The sequence below is a fragment of the Diabrotica virgifera genome, chromosome 2, assembly GCF_917563875.1.
Source record: "Diabrotica virgifera virgifera chromosome 2, PGI_DIABVI_V3a".
Taxonomy (NCBI): domain Eukaryota; kingdom Metazoa; phylum Arthropoda; class Insecta; order Coleoptera; family Chrysomelidae; genus Diabrotica; species Diabrotica virgifera.
In genome coordinates, this window is record NC_065444.1 from 53,807,005 (window position 1) to 53,826,054 (window position 19,050).

The window sequence follows — 19,050 nt, forward strand, 5'->3', positions numbered from 1 at the left end:
ATATTATTTATTCAACAACTCAAAATATTCCCGATGCCATGTCAAATATTTAAAACTGTCACTGTCTTGTCATCATATTCTATTTGACTCAGTACGTTGTATGACAAAGATAGCGAATGTTCGATTTGGAAAATATCACCACGGACATGGTGTCTATTTTTTTCGAATCCTGAAAAAACTAATAAATATTTTTAAAAAATTTAAATGCAGAATGAAAGACTAAATTATTATCGATGGCCGAAAGTCCCTTAGAATAAATAAAAAGTTTCTTTTGAATGAGATATTTGAAAATAAAAATCACACTACATTTTCACTCAGTTTTTCACCCCTGTAATTTATTAAAATAAACAATATAGAAGTTTTCAGGTACTTTCGATCCTCGGTAAGAACGTAATCTTTTATTCTGCGTTTAAATTTTTAAAAAATACTTATTGGTTTTCTCAGGATTCGAAAAAAAATGAATTTCCATTTGAATAGCATTGCAGCCGAAAATACATACCCACCCGCTTAAATAGGAATGGATCCTATTTTGCTTAAAAAAAAATTGATAATTTAATTTAAGCATGCTAATGCGGTGTCAAGTTGTAATTAATTCTGCTGGAAGAAAAACAGATTAATAAATAGATTTTTTTTTAATTTTTCTTTTACATATATTGACTTTTATGTTAAAAATTACCATTAAATTAGTGCACTTCTTATCTTTTGTCTGATTATTTCATCATAGGGAAATCATATTATGTATTCAGAAATTAAGATGAATAAGTCATTGCTGACTAATCAAGTATTATAACGGTATCTCACATTTTTAAATCCAATCAAAATTGATGTATGAGAAAAAAACTTTATGTTTCTTAGACATTCTTGATGTATTTATTATACATTTTTTTTGATATTAAGAAAATATCTGAAAAAGTTAGTAATTTTTTAGTAATTGTTTTTTATGTTAATATATCCGTTTTTAGATCCGTTGGATAACATTTTATCATGTTTGAGTTTGAAAACTGTAGGTTGTTCAAGGTAAATATTGTATTTATTGAATTTTTAATGTTTTACATTGTAGCAAATAATACTTTGTATAAATTAACATTCTTATGTATTTATATTTGATAAATTTATAAATAGGCCTGGATCCCGCGTACCAAAAAAAAAGTTGATTAATAGCAAGCTGAAAATGTGTTAATAGCTTAACGGTGTCTAGTTGTCTAGTCGGACAAATTTTGATGTATGGGAAAATTGAAACAGGGGACGTGATTTTAATTGTGGAACGTGTCATCCTGACAAGTTTATGATTGTGAAAACTAGCAGGTTGTTTTTAAGTTTATTCAATAGCAAACTTTATATTATAATACATGAAAAAATGTTCGTCCGATAAATATGTTGGACATTAAGTCCGACACGTAGATCATGTCAAATCACAGGATTTATATTGGTGGTAAATGGCAGTCTGATTTTTGCATGAGAGTTTAATGAAAGGGTAACAAATCAATTGGAAGTTCTGTTCGATAAAATACATGGGACGTTCGAAAAATGTTCCACAATTAAAACTTCCCCTGTTCCAGTGTTTCCGTACATCAAAGTTTGTCCGACTAGACACCGTTAAGCTATTAACAAATTTTCAGCTTGCTATTAATCAACTCTTTTTTGGTACGAGGGATTCAGGCCTAAAACTAATATCCACGTAAATGATAAATGATCAATGTGTTTTGTAGTAAAATAATGTAGAACCAATTTTCCAAATAAAGATTTACATAAAAATTTTCGTTGGATTTATTTACTTACCTTATTTATATTGTCAAATGTTTGAATAGAGAATGTTACTAGAATAAGAGCATAATACAGAATGGCTATAATTTATTAGAAACTGATAAACTTCAACTAGAAAGTTATGTACAGACAAAGAATTCGTCATAAAGCAAATTATCAAGAAACCATTGATCGATTTGAAAAAAGCTTTCGACAGAGTAAAACTCAAAGATGTAATTCATCCTTTGTATAATAGAAAAGTTACATTGGATATCATAAAATCCATTGAAAACATCTAGGTGCCAAAACAACATGATGGGAGTCGGAATAGATGTATAACTTACGAAACTTCTATTCTAGACATAGGCAAATCATTAAGCTAATCAATTTAGTCATGGACGAAGTCATTAAAGCAGTCGTTCACAGACGATCCAATATTGATGGGCTAAGATAAAGATCGTCTACAAAGACTAGTCCCCAGTTTCAACATAGGAGCAAGATAATCTAATATAACGATATGTACTAGCAGAACCAAAACAATGGTAATCAGTAATGAACAAACCAGATGTAAATTAGAAATCGATGGAATCAGCATTGGGGAAGCAATGGGAGTAAAATGTCTTGGAATTACACTACACTGTCTACTTAGAGACCTAGAGAGAGAAGTAAGAAACCAAGTTCAAAGAGCAAATGGCAGGATACCTTAATAAGAATATAATATGAAGATATTGACATATTATTAACATTTAGATGAAATTAAGTAGCCAGTAATAAAACCAGTGGGTATAAGGCCAGTAATGACGTTTGGATCAGAAATAAGATCAGACACAGCCACAAAACAAGCCTGGAATTAGGCATTAGAAACGACGGAGTGAAGAATATTTAGAAGAATTACAGAAAATACTTTGAGAAGCCGAAAAATGAGAACATCAGAATACAATGTAATATACTGAGTACAAACGGGTGAATACTAAACAGAACAAAGAATGGAATTGAGATGGATTTTTGGAGAAGGTCAGCAAGAAGATCTAGACTAGAACACATAAGAAACGACGACATTAGACAACAAATGGAAATAGAAAGAACAATCATAGATGACATCGAAAGACAACAGCTAGTTTGGTACGGACACGTAAGACGAATAGACGAAAGGAGAATCCCCAAAAAAGTGTTAGAATGGACCCCCACAGAAAAACGAAACGAGGAAGACCAGCAACTACATGGATAAAGGGCATCTCCAAGGCGATGTCTGAAAGAAATCTAAGGGAGGAAGACTGCCACAATAGAAAGGAGTGGCGATTAGGAACGGAAAGGCATAGAACGCTATAAAACCGATATAAGATATATATAACAAAGAATGGAATAATCACATAAGTAGAATAGAGGGTTTTCACAAGATAGCTAGATATAAATAACAAGCAAATGTAGCACTACAGAGGTATTGGTAGATCGTACAAAATATGGAGTGACAACCTTCCACATAAATACTAATCTGGTTAGTATAGAAACTTTGGATATGGCATCTATTAACGACAAAATGCGAGGCGAGAGCAAAAGATAAGATAAGTTATTTGAGGTCGAAATAATGACTTAAGATGAAGAATCGTTGAATAAGAAGTTTCTAGAAAGCATAGGACAGACAGAAAGACTACAGAAAATATTATGGGAGAACAAGAGATATTATAAAGAAACAAATTATTAGGACTTCTTCCTCGAGCAGTGCATCTTCTGAGTGAAGTTTATAAATACATAATTATATTAGAAAATCTAATTGTTTTTAACACTTAAACCTCTAAAATGTTATTAATGTCAAAAGTTAATTTTCTTAGTATGAGGATTTTCAAGATTGAATTCTTGTTTTACAAAATCGTAAAAGAATAATATTTTTATGAATTGTCCACCTCTTTTACCTCTTTTTATGAGTCCATTAACTCTTGATAAACTTGCACTTAAGATTTAGTGCCGTTCGGGCCTATATCGACAGCAGTGACATCTATAGGCTACTAGCTGAATGTAGAGCACGAAGCTCTTGTGTAGAGCACGTATGTGCGACACGACTACACGACAAGGACAAGGGATACAAAATTGAAAAGGGGAATAATTTAAGAATTTGCAATAAATCTAACCAAACCGTTGCACGTTATTGTGGTAATCAAAAACGATTATTAGTGAAAGAAACTAAGAAGTACTATATAAGGTTATATTAGGCAGATATCTACGATAGTACCTACCTGACGAAAAGTGTACAGTTGTACAGGTACTATTATTTGAAATAGATTTATGAAAAACTCAACATACGGGTAAAATTGGTACAATTGTACTACAAAGAGATGTGACCAAATATATGAACAATAGTTGAGATAACTATGAACTGATAATTTGGAGTAAAATCATAAAAATTTGCTACCGAAATTAACAGAAAATGGCAATAAAACGAAGGAAAGCATGAAGTAGGTAAATTAAAAAAATGCCAGCAAATTTTTATTTATGATCCTCGATGGGTATGTGGTATGTTCGATGATGAATGCTTCATTGCTGATTCAATATCCTCTGACCACCTTCCTTTGTTAGTGAAAACTAACTTCACAGATCCTCCACAAATAAGACCTGTCATATATAGAGAAGATTACCGTAAAGCTAATTGGGAACTATTCCAAGACTACATCAATCATAACATTCCTCAGTTAGGTAATAGGTCAACCATCAATGAAGTTGAAACTTATTCATTCCTATCTCTCAAATCGAACAATTCGCGTCAAAGTCGCCAACCAATTATCCACCCCATTTACTCCTCAAGCAGGAGTACCACAAGGATCCATATTAGCTCCTATACTATACACAGTATACACAGCATACAACAGTGACATCCCCCATCCCATTAATCGAACCGAGTCAATCTTACTTTACGCCGACGATACTGCACTGCTCACTGCAGGTACTGCACGAGGCACGCTGAGGCACCCCTCTGTCTTCGATAGGACCCAAACACTACTAAACAAGGTCGTTAAATGGTGCAATAAATGGAGAGTCACCCTCAACCCAGCCAAAACTCAAATTATAGCCTTCAGACACCCTCATAGTTCTAGAAACGAAAGGGCCAGAATAACCCTCCAAGGAGAGGCTCTTGAATATCGCCCGTCGGTGGTCTACTTGGGAGTCCATTTTAGCAGGACGCTCAACTGGAACACTGACATTCAACACACCTTAAACAAGGTAAGAAACAGAGCTAAACTCCTTGGAGCATTATCTGGAACGTTTGGAGGCACATCTAGCAAGACTCTCCTACACACCTATAAAACCTACATAAGGCCCATTATCGACTACAGGGCGCTCCTCTATGCCTCGCTAAATCAAATATATACCAATAAAATCCTCGGATGCGAACGTAGAATTCTTAGAAAGTGCCTCAGGAGGCACTGGAGATATCCGTCGGTATTGGTACACCCACTCGCAAAAATGCCCCCTATCAACGAGAGAATACGTTCTCTCAGCAACAAATACGTCATTCGTACGATTAATGGTAACAACCACAGAGCAAAATATGTCCTAACTACCCCTTGGAATCGGCAAGGTCACAAACTCACCGGGATCCCCAAAAACAAAGTTCCATTCCCTCCGGCCGATCTTCTACAATTGGCCAGAAACGAACTACCCGATGAGTACTACGAAATTCTAGAACAAACTCCCTTAATGTATCGCAGATAACTAAGCTGCATCCCCACACGCTGATCTAAGAGCCGTTCCTCTATGGTGACACATTTGGAACCTCTTTGACTGACTGGTCGCTTTACTGGGCTACGGCAACTTCTATCTTTCGCTTCTACAGCTTCTGTGCTAAAACCACCTTCTAACCCCATCCACTGGCAACTTTGCCTCTCCACACATCACCTAACATTCAAAAGCTACTCAATCTCCCCACACTCCTGAAAAGGAGGATCCTTCACCCTGAAGAGGCTTAAGCCTAAACGGGGTATAAACGACGAGTTTTCACTTCATTTATGATCCAGATCCAGTTTTTTCATTTTATGTCTTATTATGTGAGACTGAATTCGCTCTTTATTCGACGTTTATGATCTTTGTAAAAGAGTCTGTATCTGCATTAATGTCGTCTTCTAAATTGTCGAAAGTTCGATTTTTCTTCTTAGCAATAGTTTTCCTAGAAATTGCTATCGTTTAATTAATTCATTACTGTCGTGTTTACAGTTGAAATCGTGTCTACAGCTACACTTGGTTTTCTTCTTTACGATCTCTGAGTAAATATTTTAACGAAATAATGAATAATTCTAGGATATCTCTTTATAGCGATGTTACGTAATAGTAGAACAATGTGAAAACGCATCTCAAAATAAGTCTGGTTTTTAAATCCTTTTAAATATTCATCAGATCGTGTAGGTCGTAGATAATCCTTCAATTTATTTTACGTATTCCAAATTTTTACCTTGAGTTAAATTTATTAGTTTTGTGTTTAATATTGAATACAACAAAAGTGTGACGTCATCTATTCGCTGTGTGTAAGTACTTGCAGGTGATATGAGAAACGATCGTGCGCGTATAGCGGACAAATATTGCAACTTTCTTAACATATATTTCTTAAATAATTCATATTGTTAATTGAAATTGTCAAATTGGCGTATATTTTATACCTACTGTCATTGAAGAAAATGGGATTTCACAAATGATGTGTTATTAATAATTCTAAAAATTATATGTTGCTCCACAATATTGATATGATATGTGATGTGATATGCAATTATTAAAGTGAATTTAATCAATGGTATTTTGCTTGTAGTACAATGTTTACCTTTTAATAACATAACCTCAATCTTACCTTTTCTTCTTATTCTTTTTTGGGCTATGGCCTTGACAATTATCCAGTAACCAGGTCTAATATAATTGGCCAATATAATTAAAAGTGCTTAAAATGTTGCTGAGCTATGAAACCAGGTATCGCTCTTCCGAACTTGCACGGTCCCAATTGGTAGACTGTATGGAAGAATTCTAGGAATCGATTAGAGGAAGAAAAGACAGATTATGTTAGAAGAGCAGAGTGGATTTAGGGCTGGTATGTCTCGTACAGAGAAGGACTATCTCAGACGAGAACGAGGGCTATCTCCCAATCGAGAAAACTAAAGAATTTGATAATGAAGTACTCTTAACATTTATTGACCTGAAAAAAGCTTATGATAGCGTACATTTGAATAAGTTGTGGCTTGCCATAAAACAACAAAATATCTCATTAACACTTAAGTAAACGCTGCGCTGTTAAAGAATAATTCTAAGAACGAAACTTTAGCTATTCGCTGTGTGCAAGTACGAAGTAGAGGACAAATCTTGCAACTTTCTTAACATATATATTTCTTAAAGAAATCATATTGTTAATTGAAATTGTCAAATTGACGTATATTTTATACCTACCGTCATTAAATAAAATGGGATTTCGCAAATGATGTGTAATAAATTGTAAAAATTATTTGTTGCTCCACAATATTGATATGATATGCAATTATTAAAGTGAATTTAATCAATGGTATTTTCCTTGTAGTACAATGTTTACCTTTTAATAACATAACCTCAATCTTACTTTTTCTTCTTATTCTTTTTTGGGCTATGGCCTTGACAATTATCCACTAACCAGGACTACTATAATTTGGCCAATATAATTAAAAGTACCTACCTACTAAAAATGTTGTTGAGCTATGAAACCAGGTCTGGCTCTTCCGAACCTGCACGGTCCCAATATATGAACGCGGAATCTCTGCTCAGAAATGGTTTCAGTTAACAAAGGGCTAATACAGAGTTGCTGCATGATCATGTGATCAACTCTATACAAAATATACGTCAATTCTGCACTGAACCAATCGACAGTCTTATGGAATGTCGAATTGGAATCAGGTAAATCTACAGTTTTTTATTTGCGGACTACCAGGTTGTCAGGTGCCAGGTTGTAGGTTGTCAGGTGACACTGAGCAGCTATTTTCCAACATAAAACATGATGTAAAGGATTATAAACCGATGCAAACGACAATAGAAGAACACAATATTGCCGATGCTTTGGATTTCAAATAAATGAAGGTGGAAAAGATAATTGAGATAAAGTAGGAAGTGGTAAAGTTACTACTAGTACTACTATATCTTTCTAAAGATCTATGTCTCTGGTCACTTCTTTTTACTTAAGCATAGGTCTTTTGCATATTCTTGTAATTTAGTCGAGCATCATGATCTTCGGCCTTCTATCTTTCTTTGGATAACAAGTCTTTACATGTTTTCTGTGTCTGATAACATGTCCAAAGTATTTTAATTGTTGGAGTTAGATGGACTTTGCTGGAGAGTTGTTAGATCATTTAAAATTAAATTATTTGTCCTGTGGTGGAATTCCTAACTTAACATTCTTCTCCAACAGAACATTTTATTAGCTTCTACCTTTTTTTCCCGCTTGTCTTAGGGTCAAAGATTCTCATTTATATGACATATATGTCAGTATTGGGAATATTCAGGAGTTGATCAACCTCATTTTTATAGTTCGTGAAGTTTGAGAAAATGTCCTGGCTCCGAAATATAAGGCAATGGACAGGGATTAACGACATACAATCTCTGATACACATTACAAGAAACAGAGAGTTAATGGAAAATGTGATCGCTAACATCTATTAGTGGAATAGCGTCTGAAAAAGAAGAAGAAAAGTTTGAGAGTCTTTCCACATTTTGGACATATATTTCCTACGATGACTTTTGCTAGATCACATCTACGTTTTATTTCTTCCTGTAGTGACCTATGCGTTTATGATCAATGATCCCAGATATGTCAGTATCAGCTCACAATCTCAAACCGGGGAATCATGGTTACGTGTGGATAATTGTTATGTAGTCTATCCACCATTATATTTGTCTTTGTCAACCAGTCGTATGAGATCAATTAACTCTTCTATAGACTATTTGCAAGAAGGGCTGTGTCATCTTCGGCCTTTTCCCATCCTTCAAGCTCCCCATATATGTTAATTAATTGTGGAGACAGTCCTTGTCTGATACCTTGTTCTGGCTGAAATTCGTTTAAGATTATGTCAAAAACTTTAACTGTTTCAGTAGTGTCTTCGCATAGTTGAGATATAAGCGAAATAATGTGTTGCTGGTGCGCCTACCTCTATTAGTATCTACCAGAAGTGTTGCCATTTGACCCTGTCAAAGCTTTGCGATAATCTATAAAACAGTATATTTAGATATGGAATTCCGTAAATTTTTCTATTATTTGTCTAATGGTCAGAAGGTGTTGCTCGTGGGGTACCTATTTCTCTTTGTAGGAAGTTTTCAGTCTCTCATTGATTAGGTGTAGTAATATTTTACTGGTATGTAAGTTAAGGAAAATGGTTGTAGTTCTATAGTTGTCGCCTTTATGGAAGTTGCCTTACTTATGTATTATCGTTGTAGATTTTGTCCAGCCGTCAGACCATTACTTGGAATGCCATATTCAGAGTTACAGAGTAGGTATGTGGAGCAATTTTATTCCGGTTTTTTCTGTGGCTTTGAACATGCCTGCTCTTATCATATCTGGACCAGGCGCTTTATTATAAATTGAATTGGAAAAGACTGCAAGACTTGTACACACTTCTGAATAGGTCAAAACGGCAAACAGGTGTATGTTTTCAAAAATCTTTTGATAGTGTGTAAAAAATATATTTTATATCAGCTAAGTACTTTCAGCACATAACGTGCCATCATCAGAGCTTCCTAAAAGGACATATTTAAGATAAGATTTTTTTCCTATAAAAAATGAGTGAAAAACTTACGTCCTCTTAAAATACCTTCATAGAAGAGCAATTGCTTAACAACACAACAAAAAACATGAATACTGGGCAATATGTCCTTTTAGGAAGCTCTGATGATGGCACGTTATGTGCTGAAAGTACTTAGCTGATATAAAATATATTTTTTACACACTATCAAAAGTTTTTTGAAAACATACACCTGTTTGCCGTTTTGAGCTTTATTATAATACTTGAGTTTACTGATCGCCAATCTTATTTTATTGTCTAATGTTCAGGTGCTAATGTTTGGTGAACAAGTTCCTGGCGTTGATCATATTTAAATAGATAGATCCCGGCAATATAATCTCCATGTCTCTGCTATCTGCTCTCCTATCTTCTCTATTGACTCTCAGGGTTCTCGTTTTGTCTTCAATGGATTAAGTGCTGGCTTTAAAGTCTCTTGTTATGTAGTAAGTATAGATAATAGATACCTATGTTTTTAGATAGATCTCGCATGTGATTGTTTTGATCGTGGCTCTCAATTTCTTTACATACTTATATTGTGATAGTATTGTTGTTTATGTATGAGTCTTGCATCTTCGTTTTATTTCTTTGTGGAGGTTTCTCAAACTATTTTGTTCCGTTTCATTACATACACCATCTTGACAAAGATTTATCTACTTATTATTAGTTCTTTTAAGGGTTTAATCTGTGATCCAGTGTTTCTGGACCACATCCAGAAACACTGGATTGGTTACACCGATTAATTGGTGTGACAGTGGTGTCTAATCTAATCTGCAGTAAAATGCTCACAAACATCTCAGCAATCCTTCTCAGAGGTGCTGAAATCTGGAGCCAGAAATAATAACTGAAATTGTAAAGAAGCCATCATTGTTAATAAATTAAACGTTGAACAACAAAATCAACTTACAACAAAGTGCAGAGAGAAAATAGTAAGCCATATTCCTCGATTTGAAAAATGACTGGTTAGCATAAACTTCTTGTTATTCTCTTTATTAAATGAATGTCCTCCCTTAAAGACTAAAGAATTTAGAATCATAAAATTATTTTCTACACAATATTCAACAACACCCCGATGAATTACTTAATTCCATCTTGCAGGAGAATTTTAAAAAGTGCACCTTAATGTACGTGACAGAAGTTAGTTACAATGAATGAGTACGAGTAACGTTGGTTGCCTATCTGCCGGATCCGAATGCAGGGCCATGTGGTTTTCCATGGTCGTCTGTTGGTGAACTCGACACTCGACATTAATAAAATAACAAACTTTAATCGTTTAAAAGGCGGATCTCACGTTTCGAGTGAGAAGACAACATGTAAAACAATAGGATGGAATTCTTGAAATTAAATTAAGCATATTTACATATAACCACAAATTAAAATGTGTATGTATTATTAGGAGGAGCTATAAGTAGGTATTTAAATAAAAATACATATAATTTAAGATTAAATTCTTCATCCTCATGTTAAACGGTGGATTTGTGTTTTAATGTCTTAATGATATCATAATAAATAGAACCCCAGTCCCCAGGAAATCTGCGGGAATGTTTCCGACAAATCTGACATATTTTTTGCGGATCTCAATCTCTAAGCTGAGGATTTTGTATAAGTACCTATGCTAGTACTACGATTCCATACCCCCGAGACCATCAAATCCTGGTTACACTTCTGGCTGAACTTACGGTCAAGATATTTGTTAGTGCCCTGCCCTGTTCGGAACCCTGTCTTCCTTTGTCCTGGTGCTTACTTTAGTTTTAGATATTGATATTTAATTGTTCTTTCGAATCCTTCTGAAGAGGTTTGAGATATTCCTATTTCTCCTGGGTTTCTTGATAATCTGTGGCTGTCTGGGGATAATCTATTCTATAGGTATCTGGTATCTTCATCCTGATGATAGTTTGCGGAGGTCTACTGGTGATGAAAGAATGTCCTCACTTCTGTTGATGGCGGTTGAAAGAGAAGACATGAAAAAAATACCACTAGACCAAGTGGTGGAGTGCGAAGAAACCACGACGGTACCCATTGGCCATTACCTACTGTACTAATGTGACATTGAAGTGCACTGTAATTATTTCGTTCCACTAGTAATGAATCATTAGTAGGCAGGTATATTATAAAGTTTATGTTCCTAATTATTACTAAGGTACCTGACCCAAATAAGGCCCGGTTCCAAATAAAACCCATCGATTGTTTTTACTAAAAAAAATCGAATATTTTTCAAGGTGACGTTTGTCTCTGGACGATACTGGCATCTATTGGCTAAATCTGAACTTAAATCGAGGTTAAGTGTGACTACGCCATGTTGATGTCAGTTGCTTGTCCAGATACGCTAGGCGCACATCAAATTACTATTTTCAGGTATTTATGAATTTATTGATAAGTTTTGAAATAAAAGTGATAATTAATTGTGTTATATATGATCTGATAGCTTATAATTTATATAATAAACAACATGTACGTAAACAACGTACTGTAACGTTTGAGTGTTTATAGTTTTTCATAAAAATACAGGACAATACACGGGTAAAGAAGCTGTCCCTATTAAGGCCCACCGGTAGAGTTCTAAACAAGGCCCGCGGGCCTTATTTGGTGCCTGTATATTTTCAGCAATGTTTATTTATTTAAAGCCTGTTTTTAAAACGTCACCCAGAGGTCGCAAAAAAAAACACAAAGCATGAACCCTGGAAGAGCAGCCAAACTTAATAAGTTTATAGTAAACGACTATTAAAACAAGTTAAAAGAGGTGCTGTCTAAATTGGACATTTTTGATAAACCGTATTTGATCTTTAATATGGATGAGAAAGGATGTCGACTTTCTCTACATAAATAACAATCAGACTATCAGACCCAAAAAGGATCAAAAAGGGTACATATGGTTGCTCCTGAACATGGTGAAAATGTTACCATAGTTTCATGTGAAAACGCTCTGGGCCAAGTTATACGTCCAATGATTCTCTTCAAAGGAAAAAGGATGCAGCCAGAATGGCAAGATAATCTTCCAGCTGGTTCGACCATTGAAATGACAGAGAAAGGATCAATGAAACATCAACCTTTATAAAATGGGTACACCAGTTTGCAAAGTTCAAACCACAAGGTCCCATTTTACTTTAAGTCTCACTTAGACGCAGGTATTGTTGATGCATCTGACTTCCATGGCATTACACTTTTTTGTATTCCTAGCAACACTACACATGAGCTAGAGTCGATGGACAAATCTGTATTTGCGCCGTTTGAAGAATATTGGGACCAAGAGGTTCTGTTGTACTTTACCACCACAATAACTGACGAAGGGCGTACGATTAATAAAAGAATTTTCGGAAAAATATTTTCCAAAGTCTGGCCAAGAGCTGCTACACCTCATAATGTTTCAATTTGGTTTCGTGCCACAGGCATCTATCCGTTTGACCCTAATGTTATCCTGGAACAAGCATTTGCTCCATCTGAACTGCCGAGGCGAGATAACATAAATGAAGAAGATACTCCATCGCTTACACAATCGAGGACCGATGACAGCCAGGCACCAATGATACAAGAACGGGACCTCTCTAAGAAAAAGTGTCAGAAAAGAAAGATTTCTTCGCCAGATTAAGTACAACTTTAGTTTCCGACATCTTATCTTTTCACGATGATTCCAGTAATGACGAAGGTATTTTGGAGACTTCCTTTCAGGAAATTCTTCCTACACCTGAAATAAAAAAGAAAATTGTCCAGCCCCGAGAAAAGTCACTTAATTATAGAGCGGTTACTCGGTTACAGTAAGTAAAACTTTATTTACTGAAAAGGATAAAAATCAAGACAAAAAACCTATTAGTAATAAAGGGAAACAGACGAAACCAAAAAAAGGAGAACATAATATAAAACTAAAATCCCTCAATGAAAAGAAAGATAAAGGAAAAATTCAACCTTCCTTAAAAGATATTCTTGAAGCAGGTCCAAGTGGATTGCAGTCTAAACTCATGAGAAAAAGAAGAGAGCTGGTTTTGCTACTTGTGTCAAGAGGACAGAATAGCAGATATGAGGCTGTGCACCAAATGCCTTAAATTCGTACACGAAGAATGTTTAGGATTAACAAGCAGAGACAAAACACCTACATTTGTTTGTCCAAAGTGTGATGTGATTTCTAGACTGCGGATTATTACAAAACTGTAAAATTTCTTAAATGTGAATAAACGCATGTTTGTGATTTAATAAATGCCTTTATTTAATGGATATCCTGGAATAAAACACCCCCAAAAATAGTTAACAGTAACTAATTTTATTAACATCTAAAATCATGTATCAATTAATGAACAAAATAAAATAACAATTAAAAAAAGGTGGGCCTTATTTGGATCATCTGGTGGGCCTTTTTTGGAACTACTGTACCCAATAAGGCCCACAACACTGATTTTGAAAAAACCGTTATAACTTTAAAAGTATTAAAATTTGATAAACTGTACCATAGTAAAATGAAAGAGCATAAACCTTCCATTCGTTTTCCATTGCTTTGAGAAATTAAATCGAATATTTAATATTTATTTAAAAATAATTAAATAAGACGGGCCTTACTTGGGTCAGGTACCTTATACTAAATTTACATTCAAGATGCAGTAGGAATACAAAAACCAAGACACGTTAAATGCTACTAGGAGCACACTCGAATCATAATTTACAATGTATAAACTTTCGAAATTTTGATTTAGGATTTACAATGTATGTAGATTGTAAATTATGATTCGGGAGTGCTCCTAGTAGCACTTAACGTGTCTTAGTTTGTTTATTTCTACTGCATCTTGATTGTAAATTTAGTATAATAGTCTAAGATACGATATAAGGTCGATTTGCACCGATCTGTTTGGATAAAAATTATGGGATATGTAATTTAGCATGTTAACAATTACAAAAAACAAGGGTTGCCCGATCTAATCTTGTTCTAACTATAATTAATTAATAATTAAAATAGGGGAAGGCGGGGCGGAATGAAGATTGGTATTTTTAAGTATCAATGACGTGCTGCAGACTAGCAGCGATGCGATAAGTAAAAGTACAAGTACATCAGTGTAGGTGTAGAGTGTAGTGTGACTGAAGACCGGTAGGCATGTTTGTCTAGTTCTCTTGACGTTAACAACGTGAATCTATCGTTGCTTGATTTTTCGCTTATAATTTGTAACTGTTTATGATTTTATGACCAACTTAAGTTGCACACGCTTGTTTTTTTTACAACGTTAGTTGGTAATACTTGTAGAGTATTTATTTAGCCTTCGTTTAGTCTAGGCAAACGTTTTCTTACCAATCGTTTTCGAGTGACCATAGCTTGATGAAATAAATCATGCGTTTGGGGCGGAATGGGGAAGTCTACTTGGGGCGGAATGGGGAAGTCCACTTGGGGCGGAATGGGGAAGTACCCCGTGCCGCCCCACACTATATTTATTAAACAGGAACTCTATATTTAACTATTTTTCTTCTATTTCAGATGGTTCTAGTATACAAAAGCAAGACGAATAGACAGCCATGGTCTACTAAAAATATGAATAATGCTGCCGAAGCGGTTATTTCTGGTCAAGTAGGTTATTTGAAGGCTCCAAAGCAATTTAATGTTCTCCAAAGTACCTGGAGATATACTGCAGAGAAAAGGAAAGATCCGCAGTACCATATTGACAAAACAGCAGGGAAATTTTAAGCCGTTTTTACCGAAAGGCAAGAATATGAGCTCATGAGCTATTTGAAAATTATGGAGCTATCGATTATTTGGTCTAACGATGATAGATTTGCGTACCTTAGCTTATCAGTTAGCTGTAAGAAATGGCCTAGCCCACATATTTACGAGTGAAGTCGCCGGCCAAGATTGGGTCAATGGATTTTTAAAGAGAAATCCTACTTTATCACTTCAGGAACCTGAGTCAACATCTGGCGCCAGAGTTATGGGCTTTAAATAAAGTGCCAGTGATGAACTTAGCTTAACATAACTTAACATAAAATGACTTTTCAACGGTACTTAATAATTGGACTTAACAATTACAATTATTAAGTAATTTTTTTATTAATTTCACTAATATTGTAATGACTACCCCGTTGTGCCCCGATGCAGGGGCAGAACGGGGCAATTGACATTGTTTAATATTTTAGTAACAAACTTACTGTTCTTGTTCTTATAAAAAAATAATATTGTAATATAATGTCAACAACATTACAATGAGTTTACATAATGATATGCAGCTTAAATAATTAATCCTAACTTATTTTTAAAAATCAATTTCAACTTTAGTACCCCATTCCGACCCGCCTTCCCCTATTACATTTTTTTTATAAATTAAAAATAAATTCGACCCGGGCAGATATTATTTAAGATTTTTTATGTCATTCTAAACAAAAAATGTCTAGTAATTTTTTTCTTTGATCGTTTTCTAGTTATAAACAATTTAATACTGAAAAAAGAACGAAAAATGACTATTTTCAAGGCTAAAAACATAAGTATAAAATATCATTTTTGAAATTACGAAGTACCTAAATTCAAGTTCAAACCTTATTCTATCAGTTCTTGATAAGTCTTTTGGACTCATTCATTCTGAAATATTGTTTTTAGTTGTTAATGCCATTCTACCCATAAGAAACCTTCCTCACTCATTAACAATTAAAAAAATATGTTTTAGAATACATGGCTAAAATTCTTATCGAGACCTGATAGAAAAAGGTTTGAACTTGAATTTATGTACTTCACGGGCGTAGCCAGGTTTTAGTTTCGGAGGGGGTTCAAAAAAATAAAACGACTAAAACTACATAAAATAACCTTTATATTCATGATAAAAATTTGAAACATGTTAATATCTTAACGTTTCGGGGGGGGCGGGGGGGTTTGAACCCCCAAAACCCCCTCTGGCTAAGCCCGTGATGTACTTGATGATTACAAAAATGATATTTTTTACTTGTGTTTTTGAGCCTTGAAAATTTTCATCTTTCGTTCTTTTTTCAGTTTTAAATTATTTATAACTCGAAAACGATCAACTTTAGAGGAAAATTACAAAAGACCTTTTTTGTTTAGAATGATCCAAAAAATCTGAAATAATATCTGCCCTGGTCGATTTTTTTTTAATTCTTGGGGGGCAACCCTTGTTTTTGTAATTGTTAACATGCTAAATTACATATCCAATAATTTTTATCCATTAAACAGATCGGTGCAAATCGACCTTATATCGGATCCTCTACCTACTATAAGAAATCATTATAGTAATAAAATTGATGTAGTTTTTGCAAATTCCCTCAAATGCTCCCTCCTGCTAATATCAAATAACGCCACTGGTTTAGTCTGAATTGTATTTCAAGGACATTTTTAATCGCGTCTTCTTCTTCTTCTTCTTCTTCTTCTTCTTCTTCTTACGGTGCCGTATCCTTAAGGACGTTGGCCATTTCATTTTCCCATTTTATCTTATTTGCAGCCGCCCTGAATGGTCATATTCGTCCATTCCGCCCTCTATGGAGGTCATATTCGTCCATTGTAGTAGGTTTTTACGCCAAGAGTTGCATCTTCTTCCTGGTCCGCTTTTGCTATTGATTTCATCGCGTCGCGTCAGTCGGCTTTGTCTTCTATTGTGTATACTATCCCGTTTTCTTCGTCAAATGGTGGAATAGATTTGTTTTCATTTCTCAGGATCTTCGAGATCTTTCATTCATCTGTCATATTGCCGACTTGTTTGGTTTTAAATGTTGAACAAACCAAAAACTCATCCCAGCCTTTGCTTTTACCTGTGTTCTTGTAGCTGTTTTCTCACCTACCTGTTTAGTTGGTTTGCTGCTGGATTTCTAGTTCTATTCGCTCTTCATTGTATTCTATTTTTTCACTTATAAGTTCTATTAAGTCGTTGCTTATCTTCCTTTTACTGTTGATTTTTTTCAGTTACTGTGTTTCCTTCAACAGCATTTAGTATACACCTTTGCAGTTCTCCTACTTTTTCTTCCAGTTCGTTAGCAGATTTGATTGTTGGAATTATGCAAATGGTTTCACTGGAAAGTGTTATGAAAGTTTGCCAGTTTGCTTTCTTCTTCTGTTATGTGTGGAGTGGATTTTGATCCCACCCCCTAATCTAATACATAGTTAATTTGAGTCGATCATGGTTTCCACTTACTTCTGATAGGTACTGTTTGTAGATCATACAATATTTCTAGGTTGTGCAGCATTCCAGCATTGCTATGTCCAGATGTATTGAGAAAGTAAGTCCACTTCCGGGAAATAAGTAGGTATGTTCTTCCGGTCCGTTAGCTATTGTGTTGCCTTTATCTTCTAGGTGGTCACAGAATGTTCTAGCATCTAACTGTAGTCTGATGACGAATTCGTTCAGAATGTTAATGTTTGTTTTTAGTCCTCCTTCCTGCATTCCATGATCCTATCCGCAAATGCATCTAACTTTAGTCATCTAACTCTGGCTTCTAGAAAATCATCTAACTCTAGTCTGATGATGAATTCGTTCAGAATGTTAATATTTGTTTTTAGTCCTCCTTCCTGCATCCCATGATCATATCCGCAAATGATCCCTGGTGGAATTAGCATGATGGGTTAAAAGTCAGGATTTGATTCATCTGGGTGAGCATATCCTGGAATTGCGTCATTTGTTGTACTAGTGCTTCTATGGAAAATTGTCTATTAATTTGTCCTCGTTTGTGGCATAGCCATCTGATGTTTGTTTTTGCCTGAGCATATAATCCTCATTTTGGAGCCTTTGGAAACCTTCTGTAGCTTGCTGGATGTTCATCTTGCCAGTTGCCTTTGATTTTTCTTTTTCGAGTTTTCAAACATTTCAGTGTCTGTTACCGCATTTCACACATCTTTTGTTTAAATGACATGCCCTCTAGTCATGTAAAACATTTCATAAAACACCTGATGATTTAAGTACTGTATAAGTTCATTTCTTTTATCATATTCCACATTTATTGACATTTTTGTTGCTTTGATGAAAGCATTTTGAATTTTCTTTGAATCTGCGATGGAGAAGGCAACCCACTCTATTAAAAAAAAGAACGCGTACACATTATAAATACATAGGCTGGATAAGATAAGAGAATATGGCTTGAAAGCAAATATATAAGAATTTAAAGTAGTAACTAAAGATAGAAACAGAAATAATTAATTTGAAGCGAGAAAAGTTGCAGAAAACGTGGTAGTTATGGATGAAATGGAAACAGTAGTGTGTTTTTCTTGTGATGAAACAGTATGGAGCAGTGTGTGTGTGTGTGCTGTTCTTTAATTTTTTTGGCAATTAAATTGATTTGGGTACATGATCTTGCAGAACTAAAGCCTTTTATTCAAGATCTAAAGTTTAGTTAGTTATAAGATAAGATACGAAAGGAAAACTAAAAGAGAAGAAAAAAATACGTCTTACTTGTACTATTTTTAAACAAATCTTTCATTGTAAATAAGCAAATGTTCCTAAATTTTTATATTACATTTAAAATCAATTAAACAAAACATGTTGAGTATAATAAGCATCAAAACATTTATAAGTATATTTTATTTCTAAAATCTTAAACCAATAACAAAAAAGTATATGGCGTTCACAACCCTCAGCTACCTGCTAGA